General features: G+C 53.9%; 1 long non-coding RNA gene across 5 annotated transcripts; it reads left to right on the top strand.

Moving 5' to 3' along the window:
* Positions 1-3,519: 3,519 nt before the first annotated feature.
* LOC134144323 (uncharacterized) lies at positions 3,520-8,499 on the top strand. 5 transcript variants are annotated; one of them, XR_009959327.1, is made up of 5 exons: positions 3,520-3,891; positions 4,148-4,319; positions 4,473-4,717; positions 6,063-6,245; positions 7,153-8,499. It is a non-coding gene; the product is annotated as an uncharacterized LOC134144323 (long non-coding RNA). The 5 variants fall into 5 exon arrangements; XR_009959325.1 differs by having other exon boundaries at positions 6,063-7,440; positions 8,236-8,499; XR_009959324.1 differs by having other exon boundaries at positions 4,473-4,688; positions 6,063-8,499.
* The last annotated feature ends 608 nt before the right edge of the window (positions 8,500-9,107 follow it).

Genomic DNA, 9,107 nt, shown 5'->3' with positions numbered 1-9,107 from the left:
TTGCGTTCTGCTTTATTCTCTCTCTCTAGGCTGTCTTCTTTATTGCTAGACTACTGCTTGGGAGTCAGCTTTCTTCTCCCTGTAGTTATCTGTTTTAATTTGCATATGTCATGCCTTCCCTAGCAGAGGGAGGATACTAGCTCGGAGCAAATAATATTTTTTTTAAATTATGATACTTCTTTTTAAATTAATTTTTAAAAATTAATTATTTGCTCCGAGCTAGTATCCTCCCTCTGCTAGGGAAGGCATGACATATGCAAATAAATAAATAAAATTAATTAATTTATTTATTTCCCCCCCGCCCCTTTTTATTTCCCTTCTGTCCCACTCCCCTCCTCCCTCCCTCTCATTTTGCATTCAGCATCCAGCAACCGTATACAGCACAGTCAAGCACCCCAACCACCCAACAGCAGCAGCAGAAATCACAGCACAGAGCATGCAGCACAGCCAACCAGCCCAGAGGAGGAGGCAACCAGGCACCACAGCTCACAGCACACGGACACAGCAAGGAACCACACACCACAGCCAGCAACATTAGCACAGCCAGCAGCAAGACACCACAAGGACAGCCACAGCACCAGGGGTTAGGGGTCAGGTCACAGCTAGGGGCTAGGCCTAGGGGCCAGGGGTTACAGCCAGGGTCAGGCTTAGCAGTCACAGTTAGGGGTCAGGGTTGGGGGTTAGGGGCTAGGGGTCAGGTTCAAGACTTAGGGTCAGGGAGTCAGGCTCAAGGGGTCAGAGGTCACGGTCCAGGATAGGGGCTAAGGGCTAGGGTTAAGGGGTCAAAGGTCAGGGTTCAAGGGTCAAAGGTCAGGGTTCACATGCCCATAGGTCAGATGCCAAAGGTCAGAGGTCAGGGTTCACAGGGCCAAGGTCAGAGGTCAAGGGTCAAGGGTCAGAGGTCGAAGGTCAAGGGTCAAAGGTCAGGGGTCGGGGGTCAAGGGTCAGGGGGTCGAAGGTCAGGGGTCAAAGGTCAAAGGTCATGGGGGACAAGGGTCAGGGGTCGAAGGTCAGGGGTCAAAGGTCAAAGGTCATGGGGGGCAAGGGTCAGAGGTCGAAGGTCAGGGGACAAGGGTCAGAGGTCAGGGGTCAAGGTCAGAGGTCGAAGGTCGGGGGTCAAGGATCAGAAGACAGGGTCGAGGGTCAGGGGTCAAAGGTCAGGTGTCGGAGGTCGGGTCAAAGGTCAGAGGTTGAAGGTCAATGGTCGGGGGGTCAAGGGTCAGAGGTCGAAGGTCGGGGGTCAAGGGTCAGGGGACAAGGGTCAGAGGTCGAAGGTCGGGTGTCAAAGGTCGAGGGTCGGGGGTCAAGGGTCAGAGGTTGAAGGTCGGGGTCAAGGGTCAGGGGACAAGGGTCAGAGGTCGAAGGTCGGGTGTCAAGGGTCAGAGGTCGAAGGTCAGGGGTCAGAGGTCGAAGGTCGGAGGACAAGGGTCAGTGGTCGAAGGTCAAAGGTCAGGGGTCAGAGGTCGGGGGTCAGAGGTCAGGGATCGAAGGTCAGGGGTCGAACGTCTGGGGTCAAAGGTCAAGGGTCAGAGGTCAAGGGTCAGGGGACAAGGGTCAGGGGTCGGGGGTCAAGGGTCAGAAGACGGGGGTCGAGGGTCAGGGGTCAAAGGTCAGGTGTCGGAGGTCGGGGTCAAAGGTCAGAGGTTGAAGGTCAAAGGTCGGGGGGTCAAGGGTCAGAGGTCGAAGGTCAGGGGTCAAGGGTTGGGAGACAGGGGTTGAGGGTCAAAGGTCAGGGATCAAAGGTCTGGGGACAAGGGTCTGAGGTCGGGGTCAAGGGTCACAGGTTGAAGGTCAGAGGTCGAAGGTCAGGGGTCAAGGGTCGGGGGTCAGAGGTCAGAGGTCGAAGGTCAGAGGTCGAAGGTCAAGGGTCAGGGTCAAAGGTCAAAGGTTATGGGAGCAAGGGTCAGAGGTCGAAGGTCAGGGGACAAGGGTCAGGGGTCGGGGGTCAAGGGTCAGAGGTCGAAGGTCGGGGGTCAAGGGTCAGAAGACGGGGGTCGAGGGTCAGGGGTCAAAGGTCAGGTGTCGGAGGTCGGGGTCAAAGGTCAGAGGTTGAAGGTCAAAGGTCGGGGGGTCAAGGGTCAGAGGTCGAAGGTCAGGGGTCAAGGGTTGGGAGACAGGGGTTGAGGGTCAAAGGTCAGGGATCAAAGGTCTGGGGACAAGGGTCTGAGGTCGGGGTCAAGGGTCACAGGTTGAAGGTCAGAGGTCGAAGGTCAGGGGTCAAGGGTCAGGGGTCAGGGGTCGAAGGTCAGGGGGTCAAAGGTCAAGGGTCAGAGGTCGAAGGTCAGAGGTCAAAGGTTATGGGGGCAAGGGTCAGAGGTCGAAGGTCAGGGGACAAGGGTCAGGAGTCGGGGGTCAAGGGTCAGAGGTCAAAGGTTATGGGGGCAAGGGTCAGAGGTCGAAGGTCAGGGGACGAGGGTCGGGGGTCAAGGGTCAGAGGTCGAAGGTCGGGGGTCAAGGGTCAGAAGACGGGGTCGAGGGTCAGGGGTCAAAGGTCAGGTGTCGGAGGTCGGGGTCAAAGGTCAGAGGTTGAAGGTCAAAGGTCGGGGGGTCAAGGGTCAGAGGTCGAAGGTCGGGGGTCAAGGGTCAGGGGACAAGGGTCAGAGGTCGAAGGTCGGGTGTCAAAGGTTGAGGGTCGGGGGTCAAGGGTCAGAGGTTGAAGGTCGGGGTCAAGGGTCAGGGGACAAGGGTCAGAGGTCGAAGGTCGGGTGTCAAGGGTCAGAGGTCGAAGGTCAGGGGTCAGAGATCGAAGGTCGGAGGACAAGGGTCAGTGGTCGAAGGTCGGGGGTCAAGGGTCGGGGGTCAGAGGTCTAAGGTCAGGGGTCAGAGGTCGAAGGTCGGGGGTCAGAGGTCGAAGGTCAGGGTCAAAGGTCGGGGTGTCAGTAGTCGAAGGTCAGGGGTCAAGGGTTGGGAGACAGGGGTTGAGGGTCAAAGGTCAGGGGTCAAATGTCTGGGGACAAGGGTCTGAGGTCAGGTCAAGGGTCACAGGTTGAAGGTCGGGGTCAAGGGTCAGAGGTCGAAGGTCGGGGGTCAAATGTCGGGGGACAAGGGTCAGAGGTCGAAGGTCAGGGGACAAGGGTCAGAGGTCGAAGGTCGGGGTCAAAGGTCGGGGGTCAAAGGTTAGGGGTCAAGGGTCGGGGGATCGAAGGTCAGGGTCGGGGGTCAGAGGTCAAGGGTCAGGGGTCAAAGGTGAGAGGTCAGAGGGTTTGGGTTAGGGTTAGGGTCATTTAGGGTTAGGGTCTAGGGTCAGGGTTAGGGTCTAGGGTCAGGGTTAGGGTTAGGGGTTAGGGTTAAGGGTTGGGGTTGGGGTTAGGGTTAGAGGGTTAGGGTTAGGGTTAGGTTAGGGTTAGGGTTAGAGGGTTAGGGTTAGGGGTTAGGGTTAAGGGTTAGGGTTAAGGGTTAGGGTTTAGGGTTAGGGTTAGGGTTTAGGGTTAGGGTTAGGGTTAGGTTAGGGTTAGGGTTTAGGGTTAGGGTTAGGGTTGGGGTTGGGGTTGGGGTTGGGGTTAGGGTTAGGATTGAGAGAACGAGAAAGGCAGCATGCGCCATTGTTATGAATGTGGATAGAGGGTGCCCAAAGAAGGTGTTGGCAGCCAAGAGAGCTGAGCTGTAAAAGGGGACATCTTGAAGAGAAGTGGCTACAGGTAGCGAACCAGCTATTTGGTCATCACCTATGAGGCAAGCATGTGAGCGTAAGAGGAATCTGGGAGCTGAATCGAAAAGGTGATAGGTCGGAAACAGAGACAGGCACATCAAGTGCTTTCCTTCTTCCGTGTAGTGAAAAACCGAGGGAATTGTTGGTTAAGCGGGTGCGTGCGAAGGTTTGAGAAAGGGTACAGGACAGTAACGATAGTACTGAAGCAGGATAAAAACAAGGCTTCATGGAAGATGGCGTAGGTAAGCATTAGGTGATGTGCCTGCCTGTCTAATAACCTAGCCCTAATTGCTGTACGGAATGTTTCCAAACAGTTTACCCTGTAACGTATGATGTAAAGTGCTGTATTGAGACCTTTCCTTTAAGAAAGGAGTGGAGAGGAGAAGAAAAAAAAAGTATAAAAAGGGGGAAGAACATGGGAAAGAGAAAAAAAGAACATGCGTAAATGCTTTCGTTGCCTTTCATTGAGAGTAAAATGCCAGCTTCTCTCTGTTACAGAGCTAGAACCAACGATAGTAAATGCTGACGGAGAGGAAAGCTGGACAAGCGGTCTTTTTGTGATTAATACCTAAGGGACGAAGTGAATGAAACGAGGAAGCAAAAATGCAGTAGACCCCTGATATCCCCAGCAACTGCTGCAGAAGGAGGTGTTCTGCCACGGGCAAGTAAGGTGACTGTTGGTAACGACTGTTTGTTATTTCGGCCTCCCAGAGGCAGTACTGAAGGCTAAGCAACCCTTTCCTGCCCTGTGGATATCGTTAACTGCATCCACCTTAGTTTGCTTTGGCTGTTTGTGTTTTGTCTTGTTATCCTACGTGTGCAGATAGAAAGGGAAGGATACAATACTTACACTTTCAGACGAATTGCCACGGCTGAAGTTGAAGAGACCAGAAAAACGTAAGCAAGCTGAGGTGCGAAAACCACGTGGAACCAGCCAAGAGCCGTCTCCGTCTCCCGCAAACGAAAGCCCGTCCTTCCTGACTAGGAAGGCTCACTGTTAGTAGCCATCGAAATAATAGATCACAGACGTATAACGAAGGTCTGTCCGCCTTACAGCAAGTACGCTACGTACGTGTGTTTCTGTGCGTGTGACTTCACATGTTTGTGAAAGATCCTAGTTTAAAAGCTATGAGACTGCAAATTATTATCTTAGGGGAATGATACTGAAGTGGCCAAAGTTTCTGAAGAAGGAGAGGGAGAAAGAGAGAGAGGGAGAAAGTGCACGAACTGTAAAATTAAGAGATGGTTTTCAGAGGGATAAATTAGTGCAACCCCCCGGCTAGTTACCTGGCGGTGGTATTTGGGGAAAGAGGAAGGCAGTGGATAGAGGAAACGTTAAATTGAGTAACATCTCCTGCCCTCAAATTCCCACGACAAGGCAAGCCTTTCTCAGCAATGCTTTCCACATCTGCTGACTCTGTGGGAGCAGCACCGTTAGAAAACAGCGGTAAGCGAAAGCAGGCGCCAGCAGCAAGATCCTCGCATCCCCTTTGAGGCCGGAACACAAACTCTCTGGGTGTGAGAAAGGCCATTTAGCAGCAATCTGGGCTGTAACGGTCTTTGAGACTTCTAACTTTGATAGGACAGAGGCAATCCAACACGCTCAGGTTCCTCTGTAGAAGTAACGCCTGGCATACGACTGGACAGCAGGGGATCATCTCTCCAAGTGGCTCAGCGGGCGCTCATCTTACCGAGCCGGGGAGGGGGAGGGGGGCTTACTGTGCAAGTGTTGCAAGCAGTGAGTCTTCCTGCTTGTGTCTGAATTGACTGAGGGGCAGAGCACGGTTGTGCCAAAACCAGGATGCAGAAGGTTTCTGATAGATTAATCTCTAGCGGCTACTTAGTCTAACTTCCCTTTCACAGCAAACCCGAGCGTCCTCACACCTTCCAAAACAGGAGTGGAGGAAGTGGTATTTGTAGCCTGCGTATTCCCCGTTTACCTTGCTTTGTGTGTGTGTGTTAGAGCTGTTTTTGTGCTCGTAAACAGCTTTGGAGTCTCACGATTTTCTGCAGAGCTTTGTTTTTTTGATTTTTTTTTTTTTTTTTTTTTTTTTTGCGGTTTGTGGGGGGGTGGTTTATGCTTGGCGTTTTGTTTGGGGGGGGTGGGGTTTTTTGTTTTGCTTTGCTCTGTACTTTTGTAAGGTGATGGATTTTACTATGCCTCCATCAACATGTGCTGGCTGACAAAGTTATAATGTCCCAAGGGAGACTCTTAGGCATGACGGAGGAGTTCAGATAGACAGCCTGCTCGAAAAACATCCCCCAAGAGGGGTTGCCAGCTCCCTCTTGAGCTCTAGCTGCTGATGCATCTGGATTGTCCTGTCGGACACAAAGACGTTTTCTTTGGTTGCAGACATTTCAGCTCGTCTTTACACCTTATAGTGGTGGTATTTATAAACTGCGTTAATCCTAGGTGTTCATAACGTTGGGGAACAACTGCACACTGCCATGAAGAATTACAGGTCCCACCCTCAGACCTCTGCAAGTTATCACATTTCAGGAGCAGCCAGGAGGATCCAAATGCCAGCGGAAAGGTTTGCCTACCAGTCCCGACAAGAAGCCTTCAGTCATAGGAAGGTTGGCCGTGTCCTTACTTGTGAGTAATAAGCCACAATTCACTGACGGGCAAAGGAAGCAGGGAATAACGATGGGTGGCCCAATCACTGTGGCCCTGCTGTTGCTGGCAGGGCCAGCAGGTCTGCGTGAAGCCTCAGCTGCCTGCTTGGAGCTGTATTTTGCTCTGTTTACCTGGAAGAAGCGGTGAGACCTTAAAATAAGAATTTTTGTGGCGAGACGAGTAAGCCGGAACCCCACCTGCATTTTGCCTTCCTTTGCTGCTTCATGTCATAACAGCAACTTGGGATCCCAGGATGAAAACTGTTACAATGCTGGGGGGGGGGAGCACTGCATCTGCCCAGGTTAGGGAACCATCGTTAAAGCTTTGGGAGAGAAAAAGCTCTAAAACGAGAATCTTCCGGGTGGTTTGATTCACGTTGAGGGTCAGTGTCAGAGCCTAGTACTCTCTGACAGGGTTCTTCTAGATATTCCACACATACGGAGAGCATAATGTTTAATACAGTGGTTTAATTTAAAGGTATGTGATGTTACATGAGATTTTTGATTTAGAGGAGTGATACAGTAATATACTGAAATCACAGTACAAGTGTAATTGTTCTTACTGGTCTCTATAATACATTCACCCTCATGACATCCGCACTCGCTGGGAATACGTGGGTTGAAGCCAGCTCCAGCCCGTCGCTCTCTCCAAAAATTCCTTTGTTGGTTGTTCAGGCTTTATACTCTGTGTTGGGCTGAGCCACATATGCACTTACACCATTCCTGAGCTTCAGGGGCATCTTGCCTGCGTCCATCTCCTCTGAGCTTTCTTTCCTTACAGGGGTTATTGGTCGCTTATAGTCAGTCGTAATTGTGGACTAGGGAGTAGCTCTAGGAGGGCCATGCGGTTGCCTGGCCTCTCAGTAGCTGTTCCGGCCTCTTCGCAGGCGCTAAGCGTAGTCTGGCCGTCGAAAGAGCGTTGTCGTCGCTGGGAGCTCTCCGCAGAGATCTGCGTCTGGCCGCCGAAGACGAGCGGAAGGCGAGCCCGGGCTTGCGACGTGGACGCAGCTAAGTCCCGGGGCTGCGTTGCGTGTGAGCAGGGCTGGGACGTGGCAGTGGTTTTGCCCTTGGCGGTTACGGGCGTCACTGGCCGTGGATGGTTGCCCGCGGAGCCGAGAGGAGCAAAACTATCAATGGTCTGTGGGGGAGACGAATTAGCGCTTGCGGCGTTTCAGGTGCGTTCAGTGGTCGCGCAGCCTGGCGCGATCCAGCGGCACGATTTGTGCATGTGCTTATGCTTTAGTGGCGGCTAAGCCCAAGCCTCTAAACAGCAACTGTAACAGGATTGTGGTGCACGTCTTCCTGTTCTGCTGCCCTTCTAAGGGGAAAGTTCCCCTTAGAAAGTGCCCTTCCCCCCCTTTCTAAGGGGAAAGTTCCTAAGCTGTGGGCAAAACTCTTTGGCCGCTTCTTACTGTTCTCATGCTCGTGGGTGCTGTGGCGTTCCTTGCTTAAAGCTAAGGGTTTGGACTTTTTCACTTGAGGTTTATGTAGTTTGTTGCTGAGGGTCTCTCATGCCGCAGTTGTGGTTTCTCACTTTATTTTGTGGGGCTCAGTCTTTATCAGGCACAGTTCACAGGTCCCTCATTTAGCGATCAGGGTGCAGGATTGAAAATGCAACCTCATCCCGAGACTTTACAGCCTCAGAAACCATTTGGGTGCCAAGATGTGCAGTTCGTCACTTCAGGTTCAGGGCTTAGGGCTTCCTGATGAGGGAAAAATCCGTAAATAATAAACTGTAAGCCCTGAAGCCCGAGCAGCGGTTTGCCGTTTGCCATCTTCCCCTGTGCTAGCGCTCCGCTCTGAGCGCCGAGCTGAGGCCTGGGCTTGATACGGTGCAGGCCCACCACGCAGACACTGGCGACGTGCGGCGGGCGAGCCGAGAGCCGTGCGAGCGTTCCGCGGGGCTCTGGTCTGGGGTAGAGCAGAAGCGCAGGCAGGCGAGTTCAGGCGTTGTCCTCTCCAATTCTCAGAGCTGAATCCTATCCCCGAAGGAAAAAGCAGAAGGGGCAGGCCGTCGGCTACGCAGACACCTGCCGCCTCGGGGGCTGCGGCGGAAGCTGACCCTTCCCCGACGGACGGACGGACGAACGGTCGGACAGACGAACGCTGGCGTGGCGATGACTCTTCAGGTGTCACGGGGTAAGGGGAAGCGTGCCGGCACTGAGCTCCGTGGCAGGCTCGCTCCCAGGTGGTGTTTCTGTGCAGTAAAACAATAAACAGCCGCTTTATTCTTTGCGGTCGTGTCTGTGGTTCCGGACGCCCCCCTGCCTGAAGATGACGTCCAGGGGAGAAGGTTTCATGTTGCGCGCCTGGGGCCGGTGCCCGAGCCCCTTGCGCTTTGGAGTGCCTGCGGTTCCCAGGGGACTCGGTGCTGTTCCCGGGGCTGTGGGGAGTTGCCCTTGCGTGGCCTGGACCCTCGGGGCTCTTGGGGGTGGTTCCCATCGTCGTGAGGGCAGGTGGGGCCCCCCCTCCAGGGCCGTGTGAGGGCACCGGCCTGCTCCCTGGCCTGTCTGGGGCCGGGGCCCGCGTGGCTGGAGCTGGGAGAGCTGTGGGGGGCCGCGGAGAGCCTGCAGGCGCCGGTGCCGTCACAGAATCACAGAATGGGTAAGGTTGGAAGGGACCTCTGGGGATCGCCTAGTCCAACCTCCCTGCTCAAGCAGGGTCACCTAGAGCACGTTAGACAGGATCGCACCCAGGCGGGTTTTGAATATCTCCGGAGAAGGAGACTCCGTCACCTCTCTGGGCAACCCGTTCCAGTGCTCCGTCACTCTCACGGGAAAGAAATCCTTCCTCGTATTCAGGCGCAACTTCCTGTGGTTCGGCTTGTGCCCGTTGCCTCTAG

The sequence above is a fragment of the Rhea pennata genome, chromosome 9 (genome assembly GCF_028389875.1).
Source record: "Rhea pennata isolate bPtePen1 chromosome 9, bPtePen1.pri, whole genome shotgun sequence".
Taxonomy (NCBI): Eukaryota; Metazoa; Chordata; class Aves; order Rheiformes; family Rheidae; genus Rhea; species Rhea pennata.
The sequence above is the reverse complement of the archived record's forward strand: the minus strand, read 5'-3'. Positions and strand labels throughout refer to the sequence as shown.